Here is a 26,228-nt window from a genome sequence, read left to right as displayed (position 1 = left end):
TCATGTGCGTGGGCGCCAAGCCGTGAAGAAGATCAAGCAACGTGATCCATTCATTGAGCATATGAGCTAGCACCTCAATACGTTTCCAACCTGCCCAAACAGAATCGCACCAAAGCAAAATATCCCACAGCGAACTCAGCCCCTCTCTATCCATCCAGCATCACAACGCTCTAATGGAGGCTCTATCTTCAATTGGGTCCATATTCATGATTTTATCAGTCCAGATGTTGATCTTTTTGCCATTTCCTGGGATCCAGTAGAAGTGCGCATTGATTAAGGGAGCAGCTTTAACATATAGTTTAAGGAAAGACGAGTTAGGCAAATGAATCACATTGCCTAAATAGCTTGAACGAAGACCTCTGAAATACTATTTCCAGAGAGCCAGTTGGGCCCAGCCCGGCTTGGGCGCAATGATCCTCTAGATAGTCTTAGCTGCCATAGCCACATTCTGCTGATAGAGATTTTTGAACTTCAAACCACCCTCCCACAGTGGCTTGGAGATTGTTTCCCAGCTGATAAGGGGAAGCTTGTTTTCGTTCTGTTTTCCGCCCTTCCAAAAGAACCTCCACATGAACTCTTCCGTTTTTTTTAATATGATTTCCAGAGCAAGAAGCCCGCCAAATTGAAATAGAGGGAGGCTGGTGAGCACAGATTTTATTAGGATAGATTTGCCAGCAGTGTTGAGCCAGGAGTAACCCCAAGCTTGGTTCCTAGTCTTGAGTTTTTCAAGCTGAGGGAGCCAGTCTTTGCTTGTAAGTCTCTTATGAAAAACAAGAAGGCCCAAGTATTTGAAAGAGGTTCAAGAAGAGGAGGCTGCAAAACCCAAACATCTAGAAATAGCAGAGAGCAATCTGGGCAAAGTGTTCCAACTGAAGATGTGACATTTGTTCTTATTTACAACGTTGCCTGTGGCCTCACTGAATTCATCCAGAATTGCTTTAAATTTAGAGGCAGAGGAAAGAGAGGCAGTACCCAAAAGTAGAGTGTCGTCTGCAAATAAGTCGTGATTTATGTTTTTGATCCAGGTGGATATTGGTGGCCACCTGCCAGGTCCACCTGGACCCCCACCATTGTCTTTCTCAGCATTTTCAGTTTCCTTAATTGTAGCACAGTTTACTATTTTTAGCAGTTTTTCGGGTCCTGAACTTCTGGAGCCGTTTTGAGGCCCTAAACGACGTTTTTTTGGAATTCTGGGGCGACCGAGCCCTATATTGCCTCCCAAAGTGGTAGTACTCGGATAGATCTTTCTAACGAGCTATCATACGCGTCAAACGGAGATCGTATGCCAAAGTTACGACCCCGGGAAATTGATGTACCAATTTACCTAAACGGGGCCCACAATTTGGCGTTTCATCTTCTAGGGTTAGGTTTCGGTATGTGAAGGGTTTTCCATTGTTTCTCAACAATAAATAGGCCTTCGAGCCTCATTGTAATAGAGTTCGGAACAGTTCAGAGGCATGTAGCCGCACATCTCTTCTCAGAGATAGCTACCATCGCCCTAGCTGGTTTATTCCCATTTCTGGTTGTATTCAGTATTTTCCATTAATGAAATGAATCATTATTTCCGCTGCATATATGTGTTTATGGTTATTGCATCTCTGTATTTATGGTTATCTCTGTAATCTATTGCGTTCCTGTTTAAATCCGGATCAGTGGTATCAGAGCGGTCTGCTTTTTCTCTGTTTTTCTTTGCATGTCCCCAACGAGGTCGGGATATAAGGAGTTAGGGCTTGAACTGGTCGAACCTTTGCAAGACCAGCCTCGCAAATCCCGACGGCCTCCCATGGCGGATGAGAAGAAAGACGAGGGGGCAGGAGATCCTATCAAAATCTTGCTCGAAGAAGCGCTCGAGCGGCAAAGGAACGCGATGATGGATAGCTTTGCACAGATCCTTCAGCGGCTACCCAGAGGCGACGCATCGACTTCCAACAGCGACTCTAGAAACGCCACGCCGTTTAAGGTACAAGTTAATTTTGAAATCCCCATATTCGAGGGTCAGATAGACGCAGATGCCGTAGATAAATGGTTAAATCTGCTAGAGGGTTATTTTTCTGTTCATGAATTTTCGAGCCGGGAAAAGATTGTTTTCGCTCTTCTCAAAGCAGCCCCCCACATCAAGGACTGGTGGGAAACCTACTGCGAGCAGAAGGATGAAAGTACAGGATCACTATTTTCAGCCGCACCCACTTGGAATGACTTCCGGGATGCCATCAAGGAGCAGTACTACCCTGTCGGAAGCTATGAGGACAAATACATCAAATGGACCACATTGCGACAGGAACGAGACCAAGATGTGCCAGAGTTCACAAACATTTTTCATACCCTTCGCACACAGTTGGGTATCAAAGATTCTGAGCTGCATCTGGTACTCAAATACCGCGGCTGCCTGCATAGATACATCCAGGAAGAGATGGTGTTCTTGAACATCTCCTCACTCGGCACAGCATACCGATACGCTGTCAAAATCGAGCAAAAGTTCAAACAGAAGAAGCGAGACTTTGGATCTGCAAATCCGAAGCCCAAAGGACAAAGCCAAGGCGGGGTGACCCAAGACAACCCGTCGAAGCCGCAAGAAAAGAACAACACCACGAAGCCGAAGAAGGACACAGGAAAGTGGTGTGAGTTCCACAAGAGTCCCACTCATAACACAAGTGAGTGTCGGACCAAGCAGTCGCTCGTGGCGGAGTTGAAGGCTTCCGAATCAGATGCATGTTCCGACCCTGAGCCAGAACTCGACAAAGGGAATGGCAAAGGGAAGCAGATCATTGATGCGGATCCCAGCGCCATTGTTGCCACCGCCAAGATCCAGAAAGATGAGCCCGAAAATCCAGAGGAAGGCGAGCGTCTTTTCCACTCACAGATGTGGGTGAAGGGTTCACCACTGCGATTCATTGTCGACAGTGGTAGCCAAAAGAACCTGGTTTCAGCAGAGGTCGTGAAGCAGTTGGGCCTACCGACTACACCGCACCTGCAGCCGTACAGTATAGGGTGGCTTCACGAAGGACGAGATCTGAAAGTTCGCCAGCAGTGCCGCCTTCCCTACAGCATCAAGCCCTTCACTGACGAGGTATTATGTGATGTTACACCTCTGGATGTTTGTGATGTATTATTAGGCCAACCATACTTGTGGAGGCGACATGCTGTGTATGAGTCCAGGCCTCGTGCTGTCATTATTTCTTTGAATAATTCATTATACAGGATACCGGAGGTAGCCCCACCTACCGCCACATCTTTGATTACTACCAAGAAAGGCAGCAAGCTCATATCACAGACCAGGAAATTCATCTGTCTGGTTCACTCCCAAAGTAAGGGGAAGATCGTTGCTACATCCATGACTCCTACAAAGGGTTCCTCCACGCAGCAGCAGCAGCAAAAGGATACGGTCATGACAAAACACAGGAACAACTTCTCCTCACCCACATGGGTACCACACAAGTTTCAGGTGGGCAACAAAGTCTGGTTGCATCGACAGAAAGAACGCCTTACCAGAACCCATCAGAAGCTCAGATCACTCGGACATGGTCTTTACAACAGTACCAAGGCTATGGGGAACAATGCTTTGGAGCACATCATTCCTCCATTCCTTCACTGGCACCAAATGTTCAATGTGGACCATCGTCAACCATGCTTCCCATCATCACTGGACACATCAGAGATTGCAGGACAAGTTCAGCAGATGGAGGAACTCAACGCAATGGGGACCATTGCTTCCTAAGGGGGGAGGAATGATCCAGGTGGATATTGGTGGCCACCTGCCAGGTCCACCTGGACCCCCACCATTGTCTTTCTCAGCATTTTCAGTTTCCTTAATTGTAGCACAGTTTACTATTTTTAGCAGTTTTTCGGGTCTTGAACTTCCGGAGCCGTTTTGAGGCCCTAAACGACGTTTTTTTGGAATTCTGGGGCAACCGAGCCCTATGTTGCCTCCCAAAGTGGTAGTACTCGGATAGATCTTTCTAACGAGCTATCGTACGCGTCAAACGGAGATCGTATGCCAAAGTTACGACCCCGGGAAATTGATGTACCAATTTACCCAAACGGGGCCCACAATTTGGCGTTTCATCTTCTAGGGTTAGGTTTCGGTATGTGAAGGGTTTTCCATTGTTTCTCAACAATAAATAGGCCTTCGAGCCTCATTGTAATAGAGTTCGGAACAGTTCAGAGGCATGTAGCCGCACATCTCTTCTCAGAGATAGCTACCATCGCCCTAGCTGGTTTATTCCCATTTCTGGTTGTATTCAGTATTTTCCATTAATGAAATGAATCATTATTTCCGCTGCATATATGTGTTTATGGTTATTGCATCTCTGTATTTATGGTTATCTCTGTAATCTATTGCGTTCCTGTTTAAATCTGGATCAGTTTTTGACCCCTCTTGCAATACACAGCCCATTAATATCTTGATCTTGCATCTTTTTGTCTAATAGGAAGCTAAGAACAAAGGCTTGGATGACAAATAGCAGAGGGGAAAGAGGACACTCCTGCCTAAGTCCTCTCGAAGCTTTGAAAAAATCAGTGGCTCTTCCATTTACAAGAAGAGCAATTCATGGCTCCAAGATGCATGCCTGGATCCATTTGATGAAGTTTTCTCCAAAACCAAACTTTCTCATGACTTTTAAAAGAAAACTATGATTTACTCGATCAAAGGCATTTGCTAAATCAAGTTTAATCACCATACCTTGTTCTTTTCGAAGAAGACTTGAATGGATTGCCTCTTGAACGAGGGTGAAGTTGTCCACGATCTGCCTTCCTTGGATGAAGCCTCCTTGATTCTCCGGAATTATTTTGGGAAGAATGAGCTTCAGTCTATTTGCAATTACTTTGGTGATTAACTTGTGCCCAGTATTGCATAAGAAAATTGGACGGAATCTACTGAAGTTGTTGGTGCCTTTTTCTTTGGGTATGAGGGCTAAAAAAGCAGAGTTTGTGCTGCCTCCTATTTTCTATGTATTTTGAGACTTTTGAACCATTTTGAGAAGATCCTTTTCAACAATCGACCAATAAACTTGGAGAAACCTGGCAGAGAAGCCATCTGGCCCAGGGGCCTTGTTCGAATCCATATCAAAAAGGACCTTTTTAACTTCATCTTTAGAGACTTTGGCCTCAAGGATATCGTTCATATGAGGGGAAATTGCTGAAGGAATAATGTCTAACAGATCTGAGTATTGGAGCAGATCCTTATCATCACTATACAAGTTTTGGAAGTGAGAAAAGGTTGATTTCTTAATATCTGCAAAATCCTTGTGAATGTCGTTATCCTTCTTAATCTCAGAAATAGTGTTGAAGCATTTCCTGGCCTGGGTTTGTTTGTGGGAAAAAGCAGTGTTCTTGTCCCCTGCTTTGAGCCAGATATTTCGAGATTTTAATCTCCAGTATTCTTCTTTAGCTAAGCAGGCCTTATGAAAGCACTGTTGTAGATGAGCCTCTTGATCTAACAACTCCTCAGTGACTAAAGCGTTCTCCATATGAATTTGATGAGAGGCAAGAGAGGCTTTGATGGCTTTCCTTTCTGTAACAGGGTTGGACAGGGTTTTGGCCCAACGTTTTAGAACTCCTTTTACCCTTCGCAGCTTTTCCTCCAAGATGAAGAAAGGAGATCCTTTGACAGGCGGGCTCCAACAATCCTTGACTGATTGCATGAAGTTTGGCTCCTTGACCCAGAGAGGACTAAATCTAAAGGGAATAGGACCCAGATCTAGATGGGCTAGGAGCTCTAGCTTTAAGGGCTTATGGTCCGAGACACTGCTAGCAAGAATGTGCATTCTGGGTTCTAAACCTAGTAACAGAAAGGAGCTTTGAATGAAAAATCTATCTAATCTGATAGCAATATGACCTGGGCCGACTCTTTTGTTAGACCAAGAGTACTTACCAGAAGAAGGTTTGATATCCAGCAAGTCCCAGTCCTGCATAAGATCCTCCGCCCATTCCCTTGCCGGATCTTGGACTGCACTGCCTCCTCTTTTTTCGGGCGAATGAAGAGTGAGGTTGAGATCTCCAACAATAATTATATTTTACAGGTTTATCAAGTCTGCTTGGTGCCTTATAGAATCCCAGCAATCCTTTTTTTCCCCAACATTGACTGGAGAGTATACATTGAAAAGACAAAAGATTTCCTTGGTATCCAGATTCTACATTTTCAGCAGCAACCAATGAGTATTACTAGCCTCAAAGATGACTGCAAATTTGTTGGTGTTCCATAGAGTGCCAATCCCTCCCGAGGTGCCCCAGGCAGAGGTTGCTCTTGCTTCACTTTTAAACCAAAGTTTCTTGCTTGCTTGCAGGAAGACTATGTCTTCCAGCTTAGTCTCCTGGACGAGAAGTATGTCTGGAGTTTCTATTCTTATTAAGCTTCTCATGGCTTCTTCCTTAACTTTACTCCCCATACCTCTATAATTCCAGGAGATGACCTTCATTATTTATGTTTCTGGTGGGCTCCCTTGGAGCCTTGGGGCTGATTTTTCAACATCTTAGGCTTTGAGGCAAGTAGTTTTTCGAGAGTTGGCTGGCTGCCTTGTAGCTTGTCTTTTTAAGTCTTGTTAGCTCTGCTATGCAAAAAGATCAAAAATGGATTCTAAAGGCTCTCAAAGTCTACAAACACACCTAAATTCATGCCAAAGGATCCATTGTTGTTGTTGAAATCCTCAAATTTCGGTTAAAAGCCTTCCACCGATCGAAATGTTGCAAAAGAAAAGCCCTTAGGAGGGAGGAAATACACTATCGGGAGGCAAAAAACACTCGAAAACCATCAAAAACCCAAATCGCATGCTTAAAGGTCCGAATTCACAACAGCCATTGGATCTAGCCGATCAACGGTCCAGATCGCGTCGGCAAATCGCAATCGGCGCAAATAGGCAGTGTCAGCGGTGCAAGACCCCGCCGATCAGCGATCGTCAATGATCGGATCGACGGTGCCGCAATGAAGGACTTACAAAGAGGTCGAGGCCTTTATATCTTGCGATATGCGATCGCCGATGATCGCATCGGCATATCGCTATCGGCGTTTTCAAAGGGGCGGGGCCTTTTGCACATACATATTGTCGATGCGATAACCCGACCCGACGGTTATATACGCTCCAGTGTATATTTTTCAGTTCCGCCAGCGGCCTTTTTCCCATATTTGCAATATTTTCCAAGTATAAGGCCAAAATCCATCGCATCGGTGGATATCGCATCAGCAGGTCTCAAATCAGCATTTCGCTATCGGCGCAACCAAAGGGGCAGGACTTTCATTTAAGTCATGTGTGCAACCCGATGAGCCGGACCCGATGGCGCTATAAGTGATCTTTTATAAAATTTCAGGTCCACGCTCAGGCAATTTTCAATGTATTTTATGTGTTTTCAATGTATAAAGGAAATACACGAATCCGCAGAGAATCGTGTCGGATTCGCTCGATTTGCGATTCGTCAAGGGTTTTGGACGAATCCGGTATCTTAGCTTGAGTTATTGTCATTAATATCCTTTTCATTCTTGTAAGTGTTGAAGAAAACCTTGGTTAATTGTTTTAAGTAGCATTTTGGATAAGTGCTCTAATCTCTTTTGCTTGCCATCATTGTCATTATTGTTTCATGGTTAAAATCTATTGTGGGTGATAATTTTATCGTTGGCATATTGGTGATTTGTTGTTAAGAGCATTTATCTTATTTCTTGAGCAATTACCTCTTGGTTAGATTTGATACATCTGGTGGGCATTAGTAATTGAGCACTTTATCTTGTGTTTAAGATTGTCTTTCATTTATTATTAAGTGCTCTTTGTCATAAGATAAATCATAACTAAGTACTTAAGAACATAAACAATCTTAACTCAAGGTCACTCAAATCAATTTTGTATTCGCATCCTAGGCCTAGTCTTGCATTAATTAAACTTACCTCCAAGCATAAGCTTGGTTGATAGAAAGATAGGAACACCCTTCATATCTTGCTTGCGAACGCTAGACCCTCTCTAGTGGTTAAAACAGTGACCTTGCAGCCGTTAGAGCCACAGTCTCTGCAACGTCGGAGGCACCGGGTATGTTAGATTTCAAGGGGAGGTATCGTTAACCAAGTCTTTGCTTGCTTCGCATTGACTTCTCTTTACCACTTACTTTTGAGACTAGCCTCGAAATAGATAAGGATCAAGGGATACACTTAGCTAGGCATGTAATTAATATCAATCAAGATTGTTGCATCTCACCTACATCATACGATTTGCATAGCATATAAGATAGTGAAGCATCTAAGCAGTGGTTGTTCATCTGGTCACCTGGTATTTAATTGATCTAAAGCAAGCAATTGACTCCATAAGGCACTGATCTCGTAAATAATTTAATCTAATCCTTCAACTTGCTATAATCAGCCAAGTGACTAGGCCATTCAATCGTGTTTCACGGACTTGTTGGTTGCCAATAAATATTGCATTTCCATCTTCCATAGGGACTACCCCCCATAGCATGTTGTTGGGAGACAGCTAGAACGGAGAGATCGAGGATCAAGGTGACCTGAGTCATTGTTGCACTATGCTTGTACAATCTGAGCGACAACAGGTCCATCTGGGCACATCATCAAATAAGCCAATGCCTTGGATTCCTGGTACAACGTTTCAACCTCCAGGGGTGTAGCAAGATGGGTACAACCATGTAGAGGCTCCTTAAAGCCCAACATCCATCTCAGGAAGGCACTATTGGGGCTACAATGTCATATCCGCTCTCAAGGATGGGAAAAATGTCCTCTAAATGGTGTTGGATAAGTGTCAAGTCTCCCTTGAAAGAATTTTTGTTGCATGAGTGATGAACAACCTAAAACATACCCTCAAGATCGAGTGAGATCAACATCATCAAGAATAAAAACCTAAATTAAAGTATCATTGTGAACCATATTCAATGTTAGGGGCACAAAAATAGTTCACACAAACCCTACCTTCTAATGTCTTTCTTAGGAATCGTAAGCAAGTTACCAGACTTGTGTTGGATATGATTATACCTTCAGCCCTATTAGGTGCTTCCAATCCCTAAGGGGAAGGCCATTTCACAGGTAAACTGATCAATCCATATGTGCATATGATAATGGTGGTGATGGAGTAAGGAATACTTCAAGGAAGATGGCCATAGCCATGCTACCAGCTAGAGGGCGTCCAACATCTCTAAGTACTATAATGAGAAGAGGGAGAAATCATGGAGGCATGAGATACCCCTTTCCTCAGTCTACTTCCTCCACCCCACTAGTGTGCCTTTTAGTTTTACTTTAGTAATTTATCTTTCTTTCTTACATAACTTAGGAGACCAAGCTTGCTTTATGTTTTTCCAACACCCCTTAAAGACATAGTAGTTTTTCGCTCATCAAGGTTGGGACATTCAAGGGTTCCTTTATGATGGAGCATTGATATGCTAAGGAACTAGGTAATGGCCAATAAGGGGCTAGAGCTCATGCTAGTCTTTTTCCCATATGCGTACTAAGTCCCAACCATCTTTTGCATTTTTCTTTTCTTTAATTGTGATTTCATATGCTTTAATCATTCTTTCAACTGCATCAACCTCTTAGGGAAAAGTATCAATCCGCGACTCATAGCTAAGGATATAAGTTGTCAATGCCAATTAAAAATGACAATCAACCAAAGAATGGATGTGAATAATAAAGGAAACATGGAAGGTGGTAAGTATGGATTACCTTGGGCATGCTACTTCAATCAGTCCATCCTATTAGCACCCCTCTTGAAGGAAGGACCTCAAGGGAGATCACATTGGACTAGGGGAAAAAAATAACCTCCCAAGTGAAGTATGGGAACAACATTACAATCAACAGCAGTCAATCTTACAGCTTGGCTTGTGATCCATATTGGTATGCCCCAAAACATTAAATGAAGGAACATGATTACAAAAATGGTTAATGTTCCTTTTGATAAATGACCCACCTTCCTTCAAGAAGAATTTTAGTTGGGAGAGAGCATTGACTGAAGCATAAGTGAAGAGCTCCATGTAAAGTTATCTATGGACCATCATAGGGTTGCTGGCTAACTTGTTGACAAATGAAGAGAAAACATTTCTCCTATGGGTTACCCACTTTTGGTGGGTAACAGTACCTAGGGCATTCCACCATTGCAAGGCTCTCAAGAAGTAAACCTTGTTGATTTCTGGTAGCATCGGATGTGCTCTAGCCTTAAGATTTTGCAGGGAGGCTAGGACACATGCATTCCACAATACCCATAAATCATTTTGCGAAATTCCACCCGAAAGAGGTTTAATTAAAATTATTAATTATTTTTAATGGATGCCTAAGTCTAAACTTAGGAAATTAAAATAATTAAAGTGTATTAATTAAACTGGGTGTGAATCTTCTAGAAGAAGACGAGGATCAAGCCAAGATGATTTGAGCCATTGATTAGAATCTAATATGGGTCGTTGATTGATCAACGAAAAGATTATAAGAAGAGGCTTGATGGACAATTGGAAAATACATCGAGTGAGATCAAGAGATCAATTTCTCAAGAGAGTAGTGCAACAGTTGCAGGAGAAGTCATCGAGGAGATTTCTTGCAGTGAGGGGCAAGGATAGTTTTCCGGTTCAAGAGTTCCCTGATCTGGGGATACATTTCAGAGGAGGCAGAGAAAGATCTGGGAGAGGCAATGTAGAGCCACGCTGGGCAACGTAAAGCCATGTTGAGGCAGCGCAGAGGCCTTGAGGAGATTTGTAAATTTGCTGAGGAGCAAATCAGATCCAATGCCAGGAACCGGAGTGTGAGACCAAAGGGCCAGAGGATAGAGCATCCAACCCAATGTTGCACAAAGCGGGGACGAAACGAGGATGTTTTTTGGAAGTAGGTCCCAAAATTCTAGGAAGAGAAGCATCTCAGAAGCGTCTACTATATATATATATATATATAATTATATTTTTTTTCATTTATATTAAAAAAACATCCAAAATACCAAATTAGTTGTAGAAGATACGGAAGCATGCATATTTTTACATAAATCAAGATAGATATAGCATCCATTGTACATTAATGATTAATTATTCGAGCATCAACCATTTAGATGCATCAACCATCTAGAATCTAGATTCTTCTCCTCTTGTCTAGCCTTTGCCTCTACCTCGATTGTCTAGGGATATTAGTCAACATTGCCCAATTTTGATCAAACTACCTAATCCAAGACTTAAAATATGGTAGAAAAAGCTTAACATGCTTGATCGATAATTTTGACTTGATTGAAAGGTAATTTTTTGCTAAGGGCGTGACAAAGGAGTTCAACAATTAACACCACCAAAACTAGGGTACATATAGGGCTTGGTGCTCTTGATTACATGCTAATCGCATACCTTCATACATGATATAATCTAATGAAATGCCACAATCCCATTGATCCTGAATTCCTGAAAACTATTAAGTTTGTTGAATTTTGAATAGTATATGAGATTCTATTTTCTCCATATGAAGTCCAATGAGGCTGAAACCACTCTCAAACATCCTGAATCATTTCATGGTAATGATAAAAATTTAACATTAGAACCCTGTGAAACCCTGTGGAACCGCCTGTCTCCCTTCGGATCTGCTTGGGATCTATGACCTATCCGTCGTGGATCCAAGGAGGATCCGTCATTAGATCCACAGTTCGGGCTGGCACGGTTCCGAATTTCCAGGAACCGTCTTTGCCGATCCGATCTGCGGTTTCGAAATTCCAAACCGCGGATCCGATGGTGTATCCCCCACGGATCCGTATGGGTCGCAGGTCCTAGTTTGGATCCTTGGGGGGGATGTTTCGTGCAACACTGATCCAGCCAACAGATCGATCAGACAGAGGGAGTGACGCAGTCCCTATTAGTTGTGACGCAGAGCAGCGCAGTGACTGCACAAAGGCAGCTTGGGGCTAGCAATTCAGTGGCTGGATCGATGTTGGATCTCCAGTGATAGTGTGAGGTATTTCTCACTAATTCTCTGCCAGTCAAATTCTCTATATCAGATAGCCAGTAAGGCATCCAAAGACTGTATTCAAAAACTTCTGCATAATAATTAAAACCCTCAGCTGCTGCACTGGTTTTCCCACATTGGGGTTTTCCAGGGACATTGTCCAAAAAAAATGGAATCAATTGTGTGTGTGTTATTTCCTTCTTGCTCAGTACTTGTTTCCGCGGTATTTTATGTTGTGAAAACTGCAGTAGATTTTATTTCGATGCTTACTGTGTAACACTGTAAATAACTTGATTCAGAAATTAACAAGTAGGAGAAATCTAATCGTCACTGCAGTAGGGAATTGGGTTTCCGATTTTTCACAAACCTCAGTCAACAAGGAGAACTGAAGGTCTCTACCAACAAGCAAACCTTCACCCAGGAAGCAATTTTAAAAGAGGTCCAAGCAATGGATAAAGAACAAGTGCTAGTGATGGAACATCTTCATACACCAGGAAACCTAGAAAACATTTTGTAATGGGGAGAGCAACCAATCCCCCAATCAGCTGATGTAGTTGCATATGTTGAGTTTATTGCTTATGATCGCAAGGGACAATCCATAGTCAGGAGGACACAAACAATAGGGAAAATAACCATAAACAGCGGCATACTTTTCACTTTAGAAGAAGTTTTATTTGATGCTAAAAGAGCCAAAATGACTAAGCTTGTTTCAGTTGGTCTTGAGTCTTGACATCTCTCATGCCTCATTAGACAAAGCAAAGAAGCAGGAAAAAGAATCGGAATATGCAGCATCAGTCCAACACCAAGTACAATATTATAAGGGAGCTATAGACGCTGCCAATTTTGTAGAATATCTACTGGAGGAACATCAGAAGTACAGAAAATGTCAATATATTTTTGCAAAAAATGTAGATTTCCAGGAGGGAACACTTCAGTTGTCATTTGAGCACAAAGAGATACTCCAATGGAAGGAAACAGGGGCTAGAGTGTTGAACTAGACCGATTTTATTGCAGAAATTGAAAAGGCTAAAGGAGATGAGGATCACGACATTCTTCAATTGCATGAGGATAACCTGAATAAGATGTGTGCAGCCACAGAGTATTGGGTTGCTTTAACAGAAGAACCAACCCTGATCATGGATGAAGAGTGGTCGGCATGTCAGAAAACCTGGGAAAGAATTAATAGAATGATGACTAATCTTCACTTACCTGTTTTCAACTCACCTGATGACTTTCAGCCCATTGAAGCAATTTCGACAAAGTTCAAGTGAAGTGCCAACCAACAAGAAGATGAAATCAAGCAAGTGATGTCAATTGAATGCAAGCATATACAGAAGTTCCTGTGAACTACATTAGACCGAATGATGGGCTGGAACATTTAATTCCCAAAATAGAAGCTTACACTCAGGGATACAGTGCCAATGAAGAGAACTTGAGTTTACCGATGGATCAACACAAGTTCCCTCACAGTAAGAAGTGTGAAGAGTTGTTTAAACAATGGGTCATCTTTGATGGTGAAGAGGCAAACCATGGGACACCCAAATCACCTGAGTTACCTTAACTCAACTACTGTTTACTTTTATCAGTTTCTGTTTCTACTAAAAGTTCTATTTTTAGCAAATGTAGGGAAATAAATGGATGTTTTTCCCATTGTTAAAGGGGCTTTTTGGTTGAGAAGGTTTTATTGTCCTGAAATCTGAAGAAATTGTAGAATTATTTTGAAAAGTTAATTAAGAAGCTCCTCGGGGGCCAGGGGTTTATTGAGTCTAGTGTGGATATATTGTCTAGTGGATTGCTCTACATGCAGAACTTGATATGTCTAACTCATCTAGTAAGTTCTGATTATTCTTTCTTTGCATCTAAAATTTACGTGAATGATTCAAACTTCATTAAATTTAATGTGTGGTATGCTATAGGATTAATTCTGTGTATATCTCATATGAATATTTTTTGCATTAAGTTAGATAATCTCCACAGCTCACCTAGTTAGTCATCTTCTAGCTGATTATGTTGTGGAGTTTTCCTTTTAAATTTGTTGTCTGTTTTAAGCCACTGTAGCGGGCTATCCCTCACATGGTGTAATCATCGGAGTAAAGATTGACTTCTTTAGAATAGTTAATAAACTTAAAAAAGAAAAGAAAGGGCGGAAAAGAGCAATCAAATCACCAAAAGGGAATGACTAAAAGTTAAAGTCCATCAAACAGGTAGCCAGACCTTTACCCCAGAGGATCATTTTACTTAAAACAAGAAAGAGTTTAATTGGGGCTCATTGGATCTGACCCTATTGTCAAGTTTGGAATCCAGCCCCCTCAACACCTTGGGATCGTTTTAACTTTCAAGTGAACCATCGCAGAGATTTTAGCAAGCAGGCAAGGGTTATGGCTCTAATCTGGTGCCAGTTAGCTGGATCATTACATTCATGGAAATCCCCATTCCCTGCAAATTCATGAAATCTGTGGTGCACTATCACTGTATGTCAGGATGTGTACTATCCGACCTAACATAGGTCAAATGAGGAATTTGTTGGTGTGAGAAGGAAGTAAGAGGCAAGGGAGGCAATTGAATCTTGTCAATCAAATGCAGCGACTAGAAGATAACTGGAATGGAAGGTGGCTAGTAGAACATAGGGAAATAGACAGGGGAATGATGGAAGTAAACGTTTTCATGCGCGCTTCACAACAAAAGCAGTATGAATTGGAGGATTCCCTGTGGTTCCTTGACTCAAAGGTTGACAAGATTATCTAATACCTGAGCATCCCAGTTGACAAAGGTGCTCAGCCTGCCACAGCTGCAATGGAAAATGCCTCTCTTCAGGTGACTATGAACGCTGTTATGGATGAAAATAAGACCCCTACAAGAAAATAAAAGTAGAGGATGGAAACAGTGGAATGAACTCCATGGAGAAAAAGACAATAGAAGCTGAGACGGTAGACCTATCTCTTTAATCCTTGATCAGGTAGCTTATGTACTGTTGCTTTGTACTACTTTTACAGTAGTATGTAAAAGTAAATATTCATACCATGTTGGAACCAGTAGTCATAAAATAGGATGGGGGGTAAAAGAGAACTGGAATTTCATTGTAGTTTTGTCAGAATGGCTTTAGCCAAGACAGTTCAAATTTTGTATTACATAGCTATACAGTACAACCGAAGCCTTTTTTCTAATACAATTGTAATTTGTAACCATTCTTGTAAAAAAAAAGCAGATAAACAATCAGAAGAAAACAAATTCAATCATGGGGGGTGGCAGGAGTGGGAGGGGCAATTTTTTGCCCCAATGAACAAATAAATATCCACTATGCTTGGGGCCTGGGGGTCACCTCCATTAACCAGGCGGAATATCTAGCTTTGTGGGGCCACCGAAAGAAAATTTTCCAAAATCTCAGTGTTTGGTGACTCCTTGATCGTAATTCGACAAGTCATTAAAGCTCAGAAAAAATTGAATCCAGATCTCCCCTCAGTTCTTCAAAGATATCACAGCAATTCGAGCACATTGAGTTTTTTCATGTATAGAGGCAAATGAACACCAATGCAGATCAAATGGCCAAAAAGGAGCATCCCTATCCCAAGGAACCATAGAAATAAATGATGTAATTTTAAGCATCCCTCATATATCATGATATTCCAAAACATATTATTGAACACTAGCCACATTAAGGCTGAATCATGTCTCAGCATAACGGCGCTGGTTCCCATGGCGATGGGTGTAGATTTCATATCGCATAACTGGTGGATGACTGTCAGTTCATTAAGAGTAGACATGGAAGGATGGTTGATATTAAATTTGTGGCCTGGATGTGACAGGGGAAGGACTCGAGGAGCTCACACATTCTCCATATGTAATAAGCAAGATGCCTTCATTCATTGCAGGTGGAATGCGAACCTTGATTCGCAAGATTTAAAGGCTCTCCCCTTTGGAAGATCGGCAATCTGGAAAAACTCGGGCATCTAATTTCTCATCAAATGAATCCATTGTTGCACCCTAACCGTATCTGTAGGTTGGCAACCCAAGGAATGTTCAGTACTCAAAGCCTGGAAGTGGAATGTTTGGAATTTTATGACTCAGGTGGGCACATTCAGGGTCGGGTTATATTTATATGGGAAGATGGAAAGCCTCTTTGACCTCATCATTTGTCGATGTGTCAATCTCGGCTGTTAAGAGCTCTGTTGCTTGGCATTAATTGTGAAACTATGAGGGGCCTTCATACGGAGATTTCCAGGGAATCGTCCCGTGAAGGAGAGCTGGTCAGGTTAAACAGTCTCCTGGAGAAGTTATTTGAATCCCTTGAAGGTGTTATGCAGGCTCAGTTAAACAGGGTTGTCGTGAAGGAGAAGGACAGGTTGGCATTTCAATTGCTGATGGCCAACAAACTGGAACTCCTCCAGAGCAAGATGGACAAATTGCAGTTGGAACTGCACACTGATATGGCCATAATGAATGTAAGGTTGGCGGAAATTAACAGTCTGGTCAGCATGGGAGCAAATTCAGTGGAGATCGCAGCTGGAGCTAGTGAGGATCAGCCTCAGAAAAAGCACCGTACCAAGTGAAGCATTAGGAGCGCATCAGGACCTGGGCTTTGCAGCTATGGACAAGTTGGATCTCTTCTGACTTTCAACTTTTACTATGCTATGTAAATATCAACTGTTTCTGGGGTTTTTTTGTCAGGTTTACAGTAGATTATACCACAGAATTTTGGGTAAATTTTGTTCTAGGCCCAGAAGCTTCTTTTTGTGGGCAGTGTTGGGTATTTTTGATGGGGAAAATACCAAAAACCAAGAATTCAAACACACAGAGGCAATGCTCTGTTTCTACCTTTCCAGGATCTTTTGTGCTCAGGCAAGATTAAAATTTTTTACTGAGAGACATAGTATTTCACCACCATAAAAGATTTCTATTCATTAAAACAAAAAGAAACATTCACCCTCTGTCTCCATATGAGAATTTACACTGCTGGAAAAATTCCCATTAACATTTACTGCTGTAAAACCTCCGTTCACATTTACTGGTGTAAAACAATTTTACATACTGCTGTAAAAACAAAACTTACACAGACTTACAAAAACTCGCTCCACCATTTTCTTTATGCACTGCTGTGCAAAACCACACATGGTTTTTCTTACACCTCTATTTTACAAAATGCCACACAAAAACATTACAACCTGTTCATTAAAATTTCTTCGCACTGCTGTGCATACATCTCTCTCATTCTTTCTCGCTGCTGCGAACACACACACTGTTTTCATTGCCTCCCGTGTGCCTTACATACATTAAAAAAAAGTCAACACGCTCAAAAAACAAATATACGACTTCCCTCTTTTAAATATTACATTACATAAAAACGACCATACCTATCATTAAATGTGCCATACCTTTTACATACAAAACTTACGTGCTATATAAAAAATATTGAAACGTGCCCATAACATTATTAAAAGCATCTACCTAAAAACTACGAACAGCACATAAATTCATTAATTTCTTTCATTCGACGGTCAAACCATAAGTCTTTTACTCCACGCAATGCATTGATTTGACGTTTGTTGGTATGCAGCTTCAATCGATCAACGGCGGAGAACACGGGAGTAGATCCGACGGTGGAGAAAGATATCGGAAGGCCTCACGCTACAGAACTTTTTCTTCCGATAAATTACGTTGGCTGATGTCAGGTGAATGACACGCATCTGCACCAAATCGCATCGGAGCCAAGAATACGGAAACAACTTTTCGCTGGAAGGTGGTGCGATATCCTCTGGGCGGTTTTGTGGTTTCACTGTGGTGGTTTTGGAGTAGTACGTGCGCGTTGAAATTACATTTTCAACACTCCCCTTTAATTTCAACAGCTGGGCATTCGGTCATACCGAGACACTTCCTCAAAAATTCAAAGCTCTTCTGATCCAGTGGCTTTGTCAAGATGTCTGCTACTTGTTCTTGAGTCCTGCAATGTTCCAAGACAATTTCTCCATTGTTCACCAATTCTGTGATGTAGTGAAACCTTGTATCAATGTGTTTCGTTCTCTTATGAAACACTGAATTCTTTGACAATGCAATAGCTGAGCTATTGTCACAAAAGATGACTGTCGCTTTTGCCTGCTCTTGGCCTAAGCTTCTCAACATTTTTCTCATCCACACTGCTTGACATGCTGCTGCTGTAGCTGCCACATATTCAGCCTCTGCTGTAGACAATGCTACAATAGACTGCTTCTTAGAAGCCCATGAAATGGCTCCTGAACCCATATGAAATACATAACCGGAAGTGCTCTTCCGATCATATACACTTCCAGCCCAATCGCTATCTGTGTACCCAACCAAATCTGAATGTTCTGAGGCATGATATAGAATTCCAAACATTTTAGTGCCTTTGACATACTTCAAAATTCTCTTTGCTGCCTGCCAATGTGCCTCCTTCGGCCTCTCCATGAACCTGGAAATTAAACTAACAGCATACATTAAATCAGGCCTAGTTGCTGTTAAATACATAAGGCTGCCCACAATGCTTTTATACAAGCTAGGATCAAAATCCTTGCTGCTGTCCTCTCTACTGAGTTTTAATCCCATCACTGTGGGAGTGATGGCTGCCTTGCATTCTTCCATCTTAAATCTGCCCAAAACTTGATTTACATATCTTGCTTGAGATATAAAAATTCCTTTTTCATTTTGATCTACTTCTATGCCTAAGAAGTATCTCAACAAACCCATGTCAGTCATTTCAAATTCATCCTTCATGACTGATTTAAAATTCTCAATAAGATAAATATCATTTCCAGTGAAAATAACATCATCTACATACAAGACAACAATTAAAATTTTACCATCCTTTTCCTTGATGTAGACTGTGGGTTCTCCTTCACATTTGTCAAATTCATTATCTAATAGATATGAATCTATCCTGCTGTACCATGCTCTTGGCGCTTGCTTCAGCCCGTAAAGAGCTTTCTTCAACTTGCACACTTTGTGCTCTTCACCTTTCTTCTCATATCCGAGAGGCTGTTCCACATAGACCTCTTCCATTAACACTCCATTTAGGAATGCTGATTTCACATCCATTTGGTAGACTTTCCATTTGTTTTGTGCTGCTATGGACAACACTGCTCTCACGGTTTCCATTCTTGCAACCGGTGCGAAAGTCTCCTCATAATCTCTCCCATACTGCTGCTTATAGCCTTTGACAACCAGCCTTGCCTTGTGCCTTTCTATCTTGCCTTCAGCATTGCTCTTGGTCTTGTAGACCCATTTCACACCAATGACTTCTTTGCCTTTTGGTAACTCAACCAAATCCCATGTTTTGTTTCTCTCTATGGCATTCATCTCCTCATCCATAGCTTCTATCCATTTCCTATCTTTAATTGCTTCCTCGAAATGAATAGGATCATCAACATGACAATACAAGGCAAATAAGGAATTCATTCCTTCATCATAAATATCACTTAGATTTCTAAACTTCTTACCTCTTTCACTTGGTGTGCAAGTGCTTGAAGATGCACTTGAATTTCCTCCTTGTGGTGTGCTTGGAGAAGCACTCTCATTGATCCTCAATGGTGTCCCTTGCTGTCCTTGTGTTGGCGCTGCTGTTTGGGGATGCATTTCAGTCAATTCCTCTTCATCTTCATCATGAGAGAAACAGCTCTTGACATTCACTGTTTTCTCTATGCTTCCATCCCAAGCTTCTTCCTCAATGAATTGAACATCCCTGCTGACAAAGAACTTCTTGGCAGATGGAATGTACAGCCTGTAGGCTTTGGATTCATCATTGTATCCAATGAATATGCATTTCTCCCCTTTGCTGTCCAACTTCCTCCTTAGCTGATTTGGTATGTGTGCATAGGCCACACACCCAAAAACTCTCATGTGGGTGACTCCTTGCTTTCTCCCACTCCATGCCTCTTCTGGCACTTTGTTCATGACTGCTTTTGTAGGACACCTGTTCAATATATAAACTGCACAATGTACAGCTTCAGCCCAATACTCATTTGGCAAATGCTTTGCCTTCAACATGCTCCTTGCCATCTCCATGATGGTTCTGTTTTTCCTTTCAGCAACTCCATTTTGCTGCGGAGTGTACCGAGTTGTGAACTGTTTATGTATTCCATTTTCTCTACAAAACTTTAGGAATTCATTTGAGATATACTCACCTCCTCTATCAGTTCTCAAAACTTTAATGTGCAGCCCGCTTTGGTTTTCAACAAATGCCTTGAAGTTTTGGAATTTCTCAAACACTTCACTTTTGTTTTTAAGGAAATATATCCAAGTCTTTCTTGTACAGTCATCAATGAATGTCAAGAAATATAGGCTGCCAGCTAATGATGGAGCTTGCATTGGTCCACACAAGTCTGAGTGGATAATCTCTAAGGGTGTCTTTGCCCTTATGCTCTTCCCTGATGGAAAACTTTCTCTGTGTTGTTTTCCCAAAATGCAGCCTTCACATAGGCTGTCCGGCTTCTCTATTAATGGTAATCCTCTTACCATTCCTTTTCTGCTCAACAAATTTAGACCTCCAAAGTTTAGATGCCCGAATCTCAAGTGCCATAACCAGTTCTCATCCTTTGGCACGCTTTGGAAGGCCTCTTGGGTGACTGCTGCCATTTCCCTTTTGTTCTTCATGTCTGCCCTGATCCAGAGAGGGAACATCCTGTTCCTTGTCATCTTCACTTCAGCAATGCATCTTTTGCTGGGTGGTATATCCATGATGGTGCACACATCATTTACAAAGTAAACATTGTAACCCTTTTGGACAAGCTGTCCAATACTCAAGAGGTTACATCTCATTCCGGGGACATAGTAGACATCTGCTATGGTTTTCCTTTCTCCTTGTTTTGTAAATATTTTTACCTCCCCTTTTCCCATAACAGAGACTTTACTATCAGTTCCTAGTGTGACCTCTGATTTCAAATTCTGATTTAAGGCTGAAAAGAGGGTTATATTCCCTGTCATATGGTTGCTGCAACCTAAGTCTAAAAACCATATGTCCTCACTATGTGTTTCAGCCATGTTACAAGCTAACAGGACATTTTCTTGACTGTTGTTTTCTCTTGTAACATTTGCATTTTGTCTGTTGTTCTTATCATGTTGTTTCTTTCTACAATCACTAGCATAATGTCCATACTTTTTGCAATAATAGCATTGAACATTAGATTTATCATACCTTTGTCCTTGAGCCTAATACTGATCTCTTTGTTGGCTGCTGCCTTGACCTTGGTTCTGATTTGGATTGCTGCCTCTTCCTTGTGCATTTGATGGGATGTTCCTTCCACCTCTGTTCTGGCTTCTGCCTCTTCCTCTCTTGTTTCCTCTTCCTTGGCCTCTTCCTCTTCCAAAGGACATCTGGGTCTTGAAGGCTTGCTCAAGAGATGAGTTTTCATTCCTACTCAACCTATGCTCATGTGTTATCAGTGATGCATGTAGCTCATCAACTGAATAGTTTGAGAGATCCTTTGTCTCTTCAATGGTGGTGACTATGGCATCGAACCTTGAGGGTAAGACCCTCAATATTTTCTCCACAATCCTCCTATCTTCAATGGTTTCTCCATGAGTTCTCATTTGTGTGATTACACCAATCACATGAGTGAAGAATGAGTCAATGTTATCTGACTCCTTCATGTTCAAGTTCTCAAAATCCTTTCTCAGCAATTGTAGTTTTGCTGTCTTCACTCTCTCCATGCCTTGATAGGCTGTCTTAAGGGTTTGCCATGCTTCATTTGATGTTTTAGCTGCTGCTACCCTTGGAAATATACTCTTGTCTACTGCTAGATGCAACAATAAAATGGTCTTTGCATCCTTCTTCCTATTTCTCTTTAGGAGATCTCTTTCTCCCTGAGTTAATGCATTGAACTCAGTTTCATCTGCTGGTTCTTCAAAACCATCTTCAACTATTTCCCATAAATCTTGAGAGGCAAACAGGGCTCTCATAGTTATTGACCAGTATTCATAGTTCTTCCCATTAAACTGTGGGAGCTGGGTATTAAACATACTCATACCAGTGCTTGTGCTGGCCATTCCTTGACTGTGTATGTTTAAAAACAACTGACTGTTTCTTCAGCAACACAAAAAAAAAAGTTTTGAAATACCTGAATCCTTTGATGTCTGAGTCTTCTGTCTGCCTGAGAAGTTTTGCTGCAGCTACAAACCTTCTCCCTTCAGCTTCTTTAACTTCTTTAAAGAGCCTGGTCCTGCTCCGATACCACTGTTGGGTATTTTTGATGGGGAAAATACGAAAAACCAAGAATTCAAACACACAGAGGCAATGCTCTGTTTCTACCTTTCCAGGATCTTTTGTGCTCAGGCAAGATTAAAAAAATTTACTGAGAGACAGAGTATTTCACCACCATAAAAGATTTCTATTCATTAAAACAAAAAAAACATTCACCCTCTGTCTCCATATGAGAATTTACACTGCTCGAAAAATTCCCATTAACATTTATTGCTGTAAAACCTCCGTTCACATTTACTGGTGTAAAACAATTTTACATACTGCTGTAAAAACAAAACTTACACAGACTTACAAAAACTCGCTCCACCATTTTCTTTATGCACTGCTGTGCAAAACCACACATGGTTTTTCTTACACCTCTATTTTACAAAATGCCACACAAAAACATTACAACCTGTTCATTAAAATTTCTTCGCACTGCTGTGCATACATCTCTCTCATTCTTTCTCGCTGCTGCGAACACACACACTGTTTTCCTTGCCTCCCGTGTGCCATACATACATTAAAAAAAGTCAACACACTCAAAAAACAAATATACGACCTCCCTCTTTTAAATATTACATTACATAAAAACGACCATACCTATCATTAAATGTGCCATACCTTTTACATACAAAACTTACGTGCTATATAAAAAATATTGAAACGTGCCCATAACATTATTAAAAGCATCTACCTAAAAACTACGAACAGCACATAAATTCATTAATTTCTTTCATTCGGTCGTCAAACCATAAGTCTTTTACTCCACGCAATGCATTGATTTGACGTTTGTTGGTATGCAGCTTCAATCGATCAACGGCGGAGAACACGGGAGTAGATCCTACGGTGGAGAAAGATATCGGAAGGCCTCATGCTACAGAACTTTATCTTCCGATAAATTACGTTGGCTAATGTCAGGTGAATGATACGCGTCTGCACCAAATCGCATCGGAGCCAAGAATACGAAAACAACTTTTCGCTGGAAGGTGGTGCGATATCCTCTGGGCGGTTTTGTGGTTTCACTGTGGTGGTTTTGGAGTAGTACTTGCACGTTTAAATTACATTTTCAACAGGCAGTAATATGTAGGAGTACTCAGATGGAAGATGCAAAATGTAAGGGTTTTGGCCCGGTCTCCAGCTTTATTTTCTAATACAAATGATAACCATGTCTTTGAAAAGAAAACAAAACAAATTCAATCATACACAATATCATAAAAAGCACAGCTTGAACAAACACCCCATGGAAAAAAAAAATCTATAACATGCTTTTATGTCCATAAGTTCCAATCACTATTAATAGAGCTGAAATGCACAGTACTTACATTATTACCAGAAACCATGCACTGAGGAGGCCGTTTCCGGCAAAAAGATCCCAAAACCAAAACTTCACTAGAAACCCATTTCTAACATTTATTTGTCGTTTTTGGAGGGGAAACCCGTATTTGGAGAGATGAACAACATTTCTGCTATCCATTTTTTGCAGGTTTCTGGTCTACAAGAAACAGCCAATAGAAAAAGCCCTGGTTCAAATTTCTATCATTAAAGTTTCAACCAAAACATATCCATTTCCTTACGCATGTCACTTGTTCATCAACATGTTAGCTAAATTGGACTGAGCGTCACTTTATCTATTCTGTGAAGAGCAGTCGCCTAACCTCGCAAAAGGTTCAAGATTTGAAATTTTCTCTTAAACCTTTGCCTTAATAACACGATAACAAGCAAACCACCATTTTGCACCCAGTAGAGTGTGGGATTATGGAAGTTCTCGGGACGATAGTGACGATTACTTGTCTTTAAAGGGATTGCAGGTGAATGCAGAAAAGACGTTAGAAGGCCGCAGTCATATTAATACTAATGTTCTGGAACAATGATGGATTCCGTACATCAGTCTGTTTGTGAGCTGATTTCTCGTTTATGAACCAAATAGAGAGCGTTTAGATAATTTTCATTTTTCCAAAATTCCTGTTATGAATATGAATCATGCTGCTGTTGAGCATGGCCCGACTTGGATTTCGTTACACTGTGATTACGATATCTCCTTTTAATTTTACAAATTTGAATAATTTACCCCGAAGAAAAATCGATGGTTGAGAAATTTAATTATGTTTGTGTGAGTATCAACAAAAACGCTAAAATGTTTCTTGTAACAAACTCGATTATTCCAATTTCATACGTTCAACCCATTTCTCGCTTCGTTTCGCATTTCTCAATTAAAAGGCAAATAGGTGCATTTAATATCATGACAGGCCGCCTTTCCTGTTTGACATTAAAATAGCTACCCTGAGTATAATGATAAGGAAAAAAGAGAAAAACTTACTTCCTATCAGATTTCCGAGATGCGGAACATTGTTCACATAAGGAAGTGCACTCGTTATTAACACATTCCTCTTCCCCGGTATTGGCAACTTGGGAGCAGCAGCATCTTCATTCCCAATTTCTGAAATATCACCCATGCTTCCTGCTGATATGCTCGAAAACACCCGTAGCAAAACCAGAGACCTGATCAGAAAAACCAACGATAAAAAGAGCACAATTTATTCCCCTGCAACTATGGTTTGCGAGTATCTGATGGCAAAAGATGAAGAAGCAATCAAAAAAGCTGTGAAGATGCTACCTTCGAACACACAATGAAGCAAATTGGGCGCCCGGAATCGCAAAGGAAAATGGAAGTAGAGAGAACAGATCGCTCTTCCCGTAAGCGCACGCCACCTTCGTGAAGATATTTCAAAAGCATGTTTTGGAATGAGACAATACCAGGAAAGGGCAGGAAAAAGTGCAAATTCTGCGGTTAATGTCAGATCACACTCTTTCGCTGACAACTATTTTATATTTAAATTGAAAATACTCAGCTTTTGGTATCGTATATATTCATGCCGTCCACTCGCTAGTGGAAGGTGTGCTGTTTGTGTCCCTGGTCATCATTCCAATCTTCTTGTTGACGTTGAAATATTTATTTTTTATTTGGAATATTTACATAACAATGAATGTTTTTTAAATTTACATTTATTTTGATTAATTCAAAAAAAAAATTATATATTATATTATACAAGGTCGATTTTCATATATATATTATTATTATTATTATATATATATATAGATTATTTATGTAATTGTAAAAATTATTTTTATTAATATAAAATTTAAATGATGAAGTTGATGTTTATTGTTGATAAATTTTGGTCGGTAAAATTAAGTTTTGTATTTTATTATAGTTTAATTTTTATAAATAATTTTTTGTATTTTATATGGATTATTTTTTTGTTTAAGTGAATCATTGCAAGTTGGTGCAAAAGCATTGTAATGAATTTCTAATTAGATACATGTAGAGAATGCACGAGGAGAGTTGTAGATGTCAGAGAACAGGGAAAATGGTAATGCAAAGATGCAAATGGATGGTTGGTGTCGAGAAATGTATGCACAAGAGGACAAACTGTGGGGTGGTGAACAAAGTTAAAAGGTCATGTGTTGGAAGTCAAAGAAGCAGACGTGTGGCAGTGAAGCTGAACCAAGAAATGATGGAGATAGACTATTACAACAAGAATAAGGAGTACACTAGTTTGCCAAGATATGAAGACGAGGAGTTCAAAGTGCAAAAGGGTTATGGTCAAACTAACATCAATAGAGAGTGATATTATGGTGAAGATAGCTTCAAAGCACAAAAACTATACCTTGAAGAGACGCAATGAAAAATATTAAGAGCATTGTCATCAAGAAACAAGAAAACATAAGCATAGGACATAATAGTTGGTTGATGCAAGAAGATACTTGGAACTTCATTCTCTAGACAAAGGTTGAAGAGTACAAATGACTTATGAAAGCCTCAGAGCAAACTTGATGTGTAGTCTTACTGTAACCCTTAACATAATGAATGAGTAGACATGTCTAACTCAATTGTTGTGTTGTTGTTTTGTCTTGTATTTCTATGGGGTTCGCTAAAGCATAAAGACTTGCCTACCATGCATCACATGTGCAACTTCTCAACAAATTTGGTCAACTATGGGGCACATCATTAATGAGAGGGGTGTGCATGTGGACCCAGCCAAGATACAAGTTATTTGAGATTGGCCATCCCCAACCACTCTAACAGAGCTTCGCAACTTTCTGGGTCTTGCCAATTTCTATCGTAGGTTCATGTTGGGATTCTCTCATATCACTTGGCCTTTGAGT

The 26,228-nt window shown here is 40.8% G+C and overlaps 1 protein-coding gene across 8 annotated transcripts in view; it reads right to left on the bottom strand.

Annotated features, from left to right (window-relative positions):
• The window catches only part of LOC149148004 (ras-related protein RABH1e-like), a 479,517-nt gene that overhangs the window by 399,807 nt on the left and 53,482 nt on the right, over positions 1 to 26,228 (bottom strand). For 2 of the 8 annotated variants that reach the window (XR_016263148.1, XR_016263149.1), the window contains exons 1-2: positions 24,676 to 24,898; positions 24,379 to 24,560 (exon numbers count right to left, since the gene is read on the bottom strand). The exons of 1 other annotated variant lie outside the window; for it this stretch is intronic. The gene's annotated coding sequence lies outside the window, so the exon portion shown is untranslated. Of the gene's footprint in view, positions 1 to 24,378; positions 24,561 to 24,675; positions 24,913 to 26,228 lie in introns of those variants that run through there. 5 more of the 8 variants (XR_016263150.1, XR_016263151.1, XM_089441572.1 and 2 more) reach the window with 5 other exon arrangements.

This window comes from Pinus tabuliformis, chromosome 9 (assembly GCF_031772625.1).
Source record: "Pinus tabuliformis cultivar Carrire ecotype Pingquan chromosome 9, CPIR1, whole genome shotgun sequence".
NCBI classification, from domain to species: domain Eukaryota; kingdom Viridiplantae; phylum Streptophyta; class Pinopsida; order Pinales; family Pinaceae; genus Pinus; species Pinus tabuliformis.
Note: the sequence above shows the minus strand (reverse complement) of the source record. Positions and strands in the feature narration are given on the sequence as shown.